This window comes from Gymnoscopelus microlampas (genome assembly GCF_963454915.1).
Source record: "Gymnoscopelus microlampas genome assembly, chromosome: 6".
NCBI classification, from domain to species: Eukaryota; Metazoa; Chordata; class Actinopteri; order Myctophiformes; family Myctophidae; genus Gymnoscopelus; species Gymnoscopelus microlampas.
Window position 1 is genome coordinate 57086448 of NC_139943.1, and position 10075 is coordinate 57096522.

Here is a 10075-nt window from a genome sequence, read left to right on the forward strand (position 1 = left end):
CCTTAGATTCTCCGCAATTTTGAGCAGTTTGAAAAATACTTGTTTTTGCCAGTTCTGGCTTAACCGTGCATACGCTTTTTACGAAACTCGGCCATATGGTAGATGCTCATGAAAAACTACCAAGAAATAATTCTCACACTCATTCGTCAAAGGGTGGCGCTATAGCACTCAATTGAAAGTGCCAACTTTGAACAGGTACAACTCATGCCCTGTTTGACCTACAACCATGAAACTTCGATACACACATGCGTCTCTTCATGCCCGACAACTTTCGTGGTCTGACTTTTGACCTCTGACCTTTAGATCGCCCACCATTTTGAATTATATGAAAAACAGTCATTGGCTCCTAACTTCTGCATTTTTTCACTTATGGAAAATCCGTTGGAAATTTTTGTAGGCAGTGGTCCAAAGTTCATGTGTAAAATGTTTCGTGCAGATTGCTCAAAAATCCCAGGAGGAGATAGATTTTAACTATTACAGTTTTATGAAAATTATTCATCTGTGCCTAAAACATACATGCAGACTCACATTTCTTTGAAACTTGGCAGAAATGTACAGGGTCATTCCAAATATCACTGAAACCAATCTCACTCCAATTGGCCAAAAGGGGACGCTATAGCAATTTTTTGAAAAGGCAGACTTTAAACAGGCATAAGCCATGCCTCGTTTGGCCGAAAGTCGTGAAACTTGCTTACACATGTGCCTTGACTCATGAGGAACACATCTATCTCTTTGACCAGTAAGCTCCGCCCTTAGATTGTCCGCAATTTTGAGCAGTTTGAAAAACACTTAAACCCAGGATTTTTCAGCTATTTGCGTGAAACTGTATCATCTGTGTGATCTCCTTTTTCACAGTTACTTATCTGTTGGGCCAATGGTGTCTCCCTTAAATGAAGGCCTCACAATCTCAGGGTCGCCAGTTCAAGCCTCCCCAGCCAACATGTCCAACTGGGCCCCATGTGGGTTTTTAACTGGGCAGATGGGCATGGGTTACATCTGGTTTTGCACATGGGTTCCACCAAGCACCCACTTGTGTTAGCCCACATGGGCTTAAGTGGGTTTCTAACTGGGTCTTAGGTGGGCTCCAAATGGGCAAATATATGTCGGAACCATGTGGGCGCCACCTGTGTTTGCCTATATGGGTTTGAACTGGGACCTGAATGGGCCTGAAATGGGTTCCAGCTGGGCAAATTACATGTGACCCATGTAGGCCACACTTGTGTTGGCCCATTTAGGGCTCCAACTGGTTTTGCACATGGGTTCTACCAAGCACCCACTTGTGTTAGCCCATATGGGCTTAAGTTGGTTTCTGACTGGGTCTTAGGTGGGGTCCAAATGGGCAATTTGATGTCGGAACCATGTGGGCGCCACCTGTGTTTGCCAATATGGGCTTGAACTGGGACCTGAATGGGCCAGAAATGGGTTCCAGCTGGGCAAATTACATGTGACCCACGTAGGCCACACTTGTGTTGGCCCATTTAGGGCTCCAACTGGTTTTGCACATGGGTTCCACCAAGCACCCACTTGTGTTAGCCCATATGGGCTTAAGTGGGTTTCTGACTGGGTCTTAAGTGGGGTCCAAATGGGCAATTTGATGTCGGACCCATGTGGGCCTCACCTGTGTTAGCCCATATGGGCTTAAGTGGGTCCTGACTGGGTCTTAGGTGGGGTCCAAATGGCCAATTGTATGTCACACCCATCTAGGCCTCACCTGTGTTTGCCCATGTGGGCTTGAAGTGGGATCTGAATGGGCCTTAGGTGGAGTCCAACTGGGCACGTTTGAGACCCATGTAGATCCCACTTCTAGCAGCCCAAGTGGGTAACATCCGGGCCCTTTGCCAACATGGGTTTCAAGTTGGTCCTGAAGGGATTTAAATAGGAGAATTAAACAGTATATTGACAAGAACCATGTTTAACTACTGCTAAGTTTTACCAGGGTGAAAAAACAATATCAGACAATATATCTTTTGACAATGTTTATTTCTGGGAACTTTCGGCCTTCTGGTTGTAAAATACAAAATACAAAATGCTTTGGTATTTTTAAAATATAAAATGTATACATGGAAATAAAGTGTAGACAGTATTGGGCCAATATGCATCTTCAAGTCTCGTAAACAATCCATTTAACTCTCGTAAATTATCATTAAGATAGAACTCTTGTAAACAATCATTTGTAATGATGTATACATGACACATAACAGTGCAACTCTAAAGTAACAACTTAAATGTTCTGGACACAAACTAATAAGGAACCCATATCTCTTAACTCAACTACAACAAAAGGAGGGTTCTTCTCATGAGGTAGTTAATTATTCCAGCAGAGGGCCATTTCAGCCAACAAATCCTGAATGATAAACACACCACAAACTGTGTGTGTGTGTGTGTGTGTGTGTGTGTGTGTGTGTGTGTGTGTGGCCTATTGGACCTGTTCCTGATTTTCCTGTGTTCCCTGTGTTTTCGAGGGATCTTCTAGCTCGTAGGGTCCGGTTTCCACCACGGTCTCGAGCTCCGGTGAACCATTTGGACACGGCCAACTCTGCCTCCTTCTGGTTTATTTCCTGCGTGACGGCGTTCTTCTTTATTGCCCTTAAAGATAAATGACAAGAAGCCAACTTAGTAATGCTGGCTTGATTTTTACATTATGAAACCATATAAGACAGACATCTTTTCAAAAGTTTTATATCGCTGAGAAATGTGTATGCTTTTTAAAAACAACCGAGTCAAATCTGAGAACAGTTCATTAGAGTTGTACTCCAAGCTATTCACACGGCCAAGTGCTACAGGAAAAATGCAGGATTATGTATAGAACCGGGTGGCTAAGATGTTCTGATGCATTATTGAGCATTCTTTGCTGAACAGAAAAAGAAAATGGAACAATAATTTTAAATGTCTTGAGCTATGGTGGCAATTTAGTTTTCATGTAGAACAACTAAGTTCAGGTGGCACCATATGTTATGGCAATAACACAAAATCTAATTTACCATATAGAACGTCAAAAAGTGCCAGTCCTCGGAACGCCTTCTTGCCACTGCGTCCGAAAAGGTTATACTCGAGTGCCAGCTTATTGGTAAGGAGGAACCCCATCATCCTCCTGACACAACGGTCCACGGAAGTCCCCCCAATGTCTGCAACCATGGCAATCTGAGTACGATAAAAGTCACAGGAAGGAAATTCTGTATTAAGTGAACAGCTAAGATGTCAATGCCCGTTGTGTGCATGCACTCAAAGGGCAGGTTAACAGACTACCAATGTGATTAGAAAATACAAGCACATTTTGAAGTGAATAAGAGATTTAGAAAATACAAGTACATTTTGAAGTGAATAAGAGATTTGAACTTACAACTGCAGACTTAAAGTCAGGGTCACCCAGCTTTAAGTTCATGGACTCGAGATCTGCCTACGTGTCCAGCGGGAACACAGCTCCTTCAGGCAGCATGTTCAGCATCTGCCATGGACCTTCTGAGTGCTCTTTACTTCCTCTAGGAGTCTCACGAGCTGGGTGAACATTTGTTCTCCCATGCCTGGTGCTCGTGGTGCTGGACTTGGGCTGCTCATTGGGGTTCCAGCTGTGGGTCGTCTTATTGGGGGTCCGGCTGTGGGTTGACTAGGGGTTCCAGTGCGGTGGCTCATCTGGGTCCCAGTGGGGCGGCTCTGTCACAGTTGATAATAATAAACTTTATTTGTAAAGCACCTTTCATGACATGACATGCAGCTCAAGGTGCTTACAATTACAGTAAAGTAAAACTAATTTAACGATAAAGCAAAAAAAGAAAGCAAAAGCATAAAACAGCATTTAAAAATCAACCAAAAGCCAGAGTCAAGAAATAGGTCTTCAGCTGTGTTTTAAAGCTATTCACAGAGGCTGCCTGCCTTACGTGTAATCGGAGTTTATTGGGGTGCTCACGTTTGTGGGTTCAGTGGGGCGGCTGATCAGGTTTGCAGTTGGGCGGCTTGCTCTTGGTCTTCCAACTGGGGGTGTCCACACTCGGGATTCCAACGGGACTGGGGGTTCTTCTGGGACTCAGGGTTTCTAAACATAATGTAACATTTCAAGATGTTAAATTCTCTGTATATTTTATAAAAAAGAATAAAATCTAATTCCATACTTTACATACTTGTCTGAGAAGAGGGAGATACACCGGGGCTGCTGCTTGGACTGCTGATCGGACTTGGACTGCGGCTCCTGTGTCTTTTTGGGGGGGGGGCTCACTTTCTTGGACAGTGCACGGGGAGGTGTAGGTGGTAGGAGGTCATCATCGAAAGCTTCCGATTCCTCCTCACTCGTGAGCGCCTCCCTCTGTTTTTGCGGTGGCCTACATTCAGTTAAAAACATACATTTTAGCAAACATAAAAAAGTAACTTTAAGCAGTAGTTCTCAAAATCGAGTCCGGGGACCCCATGGGTCCTTGAGGGTGTTCCAGAGCATTCCTTGCAAAATGTATTTAAAAAAGTACAGGCAAGAGGGACAAATCAGTTTAACCATGCATACGTCAACCATTTGAAAATTGCTGATCTACATGCTCACAACATGTCGCAATGCAAGACGTGGTGAGCTTGTAGATCGGTTATTTTCATTTTTTTTGTAACAATGAAATAGGGCATTCATTTACGAAAAAACTAAAAGTTACAAAGAGATACAAGGTTTCACAACAATATCATGAATACCAGTGATCAAAGCTACAGAAACAGAACATTAAATAATGAGTTGATATTTAATTTATACAATCATGCTGTTTGTTGTGCATGGTGAGGGCTTGCATGTCAAACAGCTCATATATGAGAAATATAGCATGAAATGACATGGAGGAGCGAGCGAGCAGGAGTGTGAGGAATGGGAATGTGGTCGTCAGTCTAACCTGCTTGCTTTCTCCGGACTCGCATCTAATCTTCACCTCCTGGCTCAGAGGTGGGACTAATGCGTCAAATAATTATAATGGGTTAGATACAGGGGGAAATTCCAGGTTTCAGGGGTCCTTGAGGGCAGGGGTCTTCAACAGGGGGTCTGGGACCCTTTGGGGGTTCTCAGAGTCACTACAGGGGGTCCCCCAAATATTTGTGTGATATGATAATGTTTTTGTTTTACATGTTGTTCTACATGTTTAACCACTTGAACCCTAGTATCCCTTTTCTGAGGAGAACTTTAGCCAAAAATAGCCGGTCTACAAGCTCAAAACGCCTTGCAGCGCGAGGCGTTTTGAGATTGTAGATCGGCTATTTTTGGGAAAGACATATACAGTAGGTGTGTAGAGGGAAAAAAGAGCAGCAAAAGTTTATCTGAAACACAATTCTATACAATATAGAAGGGGTCCCTGCTTCATCTCTCTCTCAGCCAGGGGGTCCTTGGTCTGAAAACGTTGAAGACCCCTGCTTGAGGGGGTCCTCAGATAAATCCCCAGATAAATGAAGGCTAGTTAGGAACCAAATGGACCCTTATGTAGCTGTAACTCTCAGGGTGTATGGTGGTCCGTGGTCTAATGCAGGGGTTCTCAAAGTGGGGTCCGGGAGGGCCCTATATTCATCAGCTATTTAAAAAAAGAAAAACCTTGACATAACACCACAAATCTTGTATGGGGTCCTTGGCACAAAATCTTTTCAGATGGGGTTCCGTGGTCAAATACACACCTTGACAAGAAAACATTTTAGAACCATTGCCTAACAACAGCTATTTTTAGTTACCTCCTGTGTCGCCTTCGGGATGCATCATCACCATCAGTCGCTATGTCCGATGACGTCTCTCCCAGCTGGAGCTTCTCACGAGCCACTGCGTATGTCTCTTCAGGAAGAACACAAAAACAGGGGAAGGGGACATTAAAGCAATTTTTCAAAGTTAAAACAATATGATGCCAAAGTTAAACCTTTGAATGGCACAGGCTATCATAAGCCTATCATTGCCTACTTGCACATACATTGTAACCAGGGGTGCACATAACTTTTTAGGTGTGGTACTCAGAAGAGCACCTGGAGATGTGACTTGGTGCGCATGGTCCCGTCCGGTTTTGTCAGCGGGGGGGGGTTCAGCACGGTGCCCACCAGACTGTTTTGTCAACGGGGGGGGGGGGGGGGGGGGGGGAGGAAAAAAGGACGCTCTGCTTTTAAATTACGCCGATCTTCGCCGTTTTTTTTCCTCACGCTGTTAGGTAAAGCCCTCCAGGTTGGTGCCCTGTGCTGCTGCGCTGATTTTATCCGCCAGATTGGGACGTTCACGGCATATTTTGCACCATTACGGTGCGTTCATCATCGGTGACGAGTGCGGCGAGGCAATGCGAGGCGAAGCGAGGCAACGCGAGTCAACACTCATACAATCACGTGCAGCATGCGTCCTCTACCCCTGCGCGTAATGGCTGTACATGGGGCCGACGGGTGCTTTAGAGTGATTGTGTGAGTATGGCTTCAGGAAGTAAATTCCTAGCCTCGATCTCCAAGCTTTTATTTTTTAGTTTTGCTAAAAAATAAAAGCTTGGAAATTCCTGTCCCAGCTGTTGGTACGCAAAAGCGCCTCGCGTTGTCTGATGTGGTGCGCATTTTTTATTTTGGGTGCGCATGCGCACCTGCGCACCAGTTATGTGCACCCCTGATTGTAACACTCCTTGTAAAAGCTAAGCTACTGGTGGCAAACTTGTTTTCAATGTGGAATAACAAAGTTCATGAGCCTTGTCAAAAGTAACAAGTGGGTGCATGATGTTGCGCTCCCTTTCCACCAGTTAGAGCAGCTGTATGCTGTGGCATGCTTCTACTATTGTACATCACATGTTTTGCAAAACTTCAACATTTAATGTAGAAATGCACACGGAACAATTAAAAACTCAAATTTACCATATTATGCAACATAAAAAAGACGCAGGTTTTGGAACTTCTTATTATGACGGATACAAAAGGTTGGACTGCATCATTCTTCTGGTACAATCATCTAATGAAATGCCTCCTATGTCTCAACCATGGCAACCTGAGTATATGGTAAAAGTCACAGGAAGGAAATGCCATATTAAGAGAACGCCAAAGATATCAATGCTCTGATCCTAACATGGTTAGAAAATACAAGCACATCTTAAAGTGAATATGAGATTTGAACTTACAACTCCAGACACGAATACAGCTTGTCAATTGTGGACTGGACATCTTCATCTCCAATTTACTTAGACAAAGAGAGAAGAATTACCCAAAAGAAAAAGAGACACACACACACACACACACACACACACACACACACACACACACACACACACACACACACACAAAACATTTTTTTTTTTTAAAGCTTGTATGGAATTCATCAAGACTGTGTATGTGTTTCAATGTTTAGAGTAGCAGGAGCTAGAAGTTTAAATATATTTCAGTCTTTAATACGTTACAGTATGTCATGGCACAATAGCCAACTCTTAAGAGATGGCTAATAAAATAATCACAAATGTATGAAAAGGGTCTTGTTGACAGAGAGACAACGGACATACCATTCCTTTGTCCAGTGAGGTTCCCTCCTGAAATGGATTCAAATAACCCTAATTAGTCACTGCAAAATATCAGTTTCCATTAACTAACCTTGGCAGTGTAAAGTAACTAAGTACATTTACTCAAGTGCTGTACTTAAGTACAATTTTGAGGTACTTTCACTTCACAGAAATACTTCCAATTTTAAGTACTTTTACTTCTACTCCACTACATCTCAGAGTCAAATATTCTACTTTTACCCCACTACAATTATTTGAAAACTTTAGTTACTTTGTAGATTTTGATTAGTATTACAAAACATACATTAGCCACTTCAGCCATTTGAAATAAGCAGATCTACAAGCTCACAATGTGTCACATCGCAAAACATTGTGAGCTTGTAGATCTGCTATTTTCAAACGTTTTTCTGCATTTCAAAACTTGAAATGAGACATTCTGCATAATGAGTACTTTTATTTTTGATACTTTAAGCACATTTTTATAACAAAAACTAGCATTCTAGCTAACATTATGCATTGTTTTTTTCCCCCCATAAACAATAGCATTCCTATTATGAGGGAAACATCCGCCCAATTCTCCCAAAATAGCAGATATACAAGCCAAAATAAAAAGTACATTTTTAATTCCGGACTTTTACTTGTAATAGAGCAGTGGTTCTCTAACTTTTTCATGTCAAGGACCCCCAAATTGACACTTATTAGCCCGCGGACCCCCATTTGAAAAGATATGCCAGGGACCCCCCATAAAGAGAAGATTTTTACGGCTCTATAGCAGTGATTCTCAACCATTTTAATTTCAAGGACCCCCAGTTTGACATGCATTAGGCTATTGACCCCCATTTAATGGCATTTATATCTCTGGGACCCCAATTCATATTGTACAATCAATGTTAATCTAACTCTGAGAGTGTACAAATGGAACCAAATGGACCCGTTAGGGTCCATTTGGTTCCATTTGTACACTCTCAGAGTTACAGACCCATAAGGTTCCATTTGGTTCCTGTCCATCATTTAGCTGGGGACCCCCTGGAACCCCCTCAAGTACCCCTGGGGGTCCCCGGACCCCACTTTGAGAACCAACGTAATAGAGTATTTCTACATTGCAGTATTGATACTTTTACTGGATAGGCTGGATTGGTGCTGCTCAGATGCAATCTAAAGCCAACCTGGTATATCCGGTAAATTTTCACATACACATACATGCAAACATGATGTCGTTTCCGTATCCGCTCTAGACCGGAACTGTTGCCTACTAAGTCAAGTGAATTGATAACAGACCCGTCCAGTTAGCTCCGTTCATTCTTTTTTCTTTTAGTTCACCATTATAAATTAACAAACTGCTTCACAGTGGTGCTGGTTACAACTATGCTTATGCAATTATTAAAAACGCAAAAAATCTATAATTGTATACACAGAGATAAACTAATGAGAATGCATTTTAATCACGAAACGGCGAGCTAACGTGAACTAGCATGCTAGCTAATATTATGCATTGCTCTCCGGACTTGCCACGGCAATATAATATCATAATAAGTTTAATCAAACGATGGTGGTATCTGAACGGGTACAAACTATATTACTGGCCCCAAAAAATGGAGGGAAACAGCTTGTTGTTACTTACATAAAAACATATCTCATCACTGCTCCAACACTCCGTCTCCTTGGAGTGTATCCAATCCGAGAAATAGATCCGGAGATTCTGGAACTACTTCTTTTAATGTCCAACAACCTTTTATTGATTTTATTTTGGTTTGTTTCAGCTAAAAAATCTCCTTCTAACGAAGGCTGGCATACGTTAAATTCACCGAGCGGTTTGAGAATTCAAACAGGAATGACGTCAGTTCCTGTAGTTGCCAGTGTTTCCATATTTTGCGAAAGAAATAAGCAGACAGGTCTATGAAAACAAGCCGAAAACTGTGATTGGCATATGGTCATGTGGTGACTAAAGGCCACATGGCCTATATATACATATAGATTAAGGGATCAAAGCTTTCCCTATTTTTTTTTAGCAGTGTATATTTAAAATAGCCGATCTACAAGCTCACAACGCGTCTTCAAACAAGCCGCTTATAATAAGCATACATGGCAACACTGCAGGGCTTACAATGCACGGCTGCTATGCATTCTGGGACTTGAAGTTGACTTTGAAAGTGTTCATTGTTCTTCAACCCAACTGTGTGTCACTTGTAATTGAATTTATTCATTTATCTGATACAGTACCAAACTGACACAGAGGCAGTTATACTTATTATAGGCAGGAACATTATTAAAGGTTTTTTAAGGTTTATATTATGTGTAATAAACCTTGTCTCAGGTATGAGAAAGAAATGTAAAGAGCCCGGCCACAGAATATTTCTACTGTAAGCATTAATAACTGAGGCAGAACTTCCAAAGGACATTAACAGGATACTTATTATTTATTTAACTATATTAAAGCAGAAAACACTAATAAAAGACGAGAGGTAACCATACGCAAATCGTATTACAATTCATTGAATGATCAGTTATAAACTATAGTCATAATTTAAAAAGTTCGAATTCATGAACACCTACAATATAATCAAACACATTTACTAGAAACTCTAAAACTACTACTTAACTTTCAACATGTAATCATATGTAATATTATT

The 10075-nt window shown here is 41.9% G+C and overlaps 2 long non-coding RNA genes across 4 annotated transcripts; both read right to left on the bottom strand.

The window, feature by feature from the left end:
* Positions 1-1425: 1425 nt before the first annotated feature.
* Positions 1426-4015, bottom strand: LOC311047358. Of its 2 annotated transcripts, none has more exons than XR_014600967.1 (4): positions 3905-4015; positions 3341-3651; positions 2982-3141; positions 1426-2586 (listed from the first exon to the last, which is right to left on the bottom strand). It is a non-coding gene; the product is annotated as an uncharacterized lncRNA (long non-coding RNA). The 2 variants fall into 2 exon arrangements; XR_014600968.1 differs by having other exon boundaries at positions 3876-4008.
* Positions 4016-4197: 182 nt separating this feature from the next.
* On the bottom strand, positions 4198-9258 carry LOC311047481. 2 transcript variants are annotated; one of them, XR_014601000.1, is made up of 6 exons: positions 9067-9258; positions 7449-7475; positions 7074-7132; positions 6814-6943; positions 5677-5773; positions 4198-4313 (listed from the first exon to the last, which is right to left on the bottom strand). It is a non-coding gene; the product is annotated as an uncharacterized lncRNA (long non-coding RNA). The 2 variants fall into 2 exon arrangements; XR_014600999.1 differs by lacking the exon at positions 6814-6943.
* Positions 9259-10075: the final 817 nt, after the last annotated feature.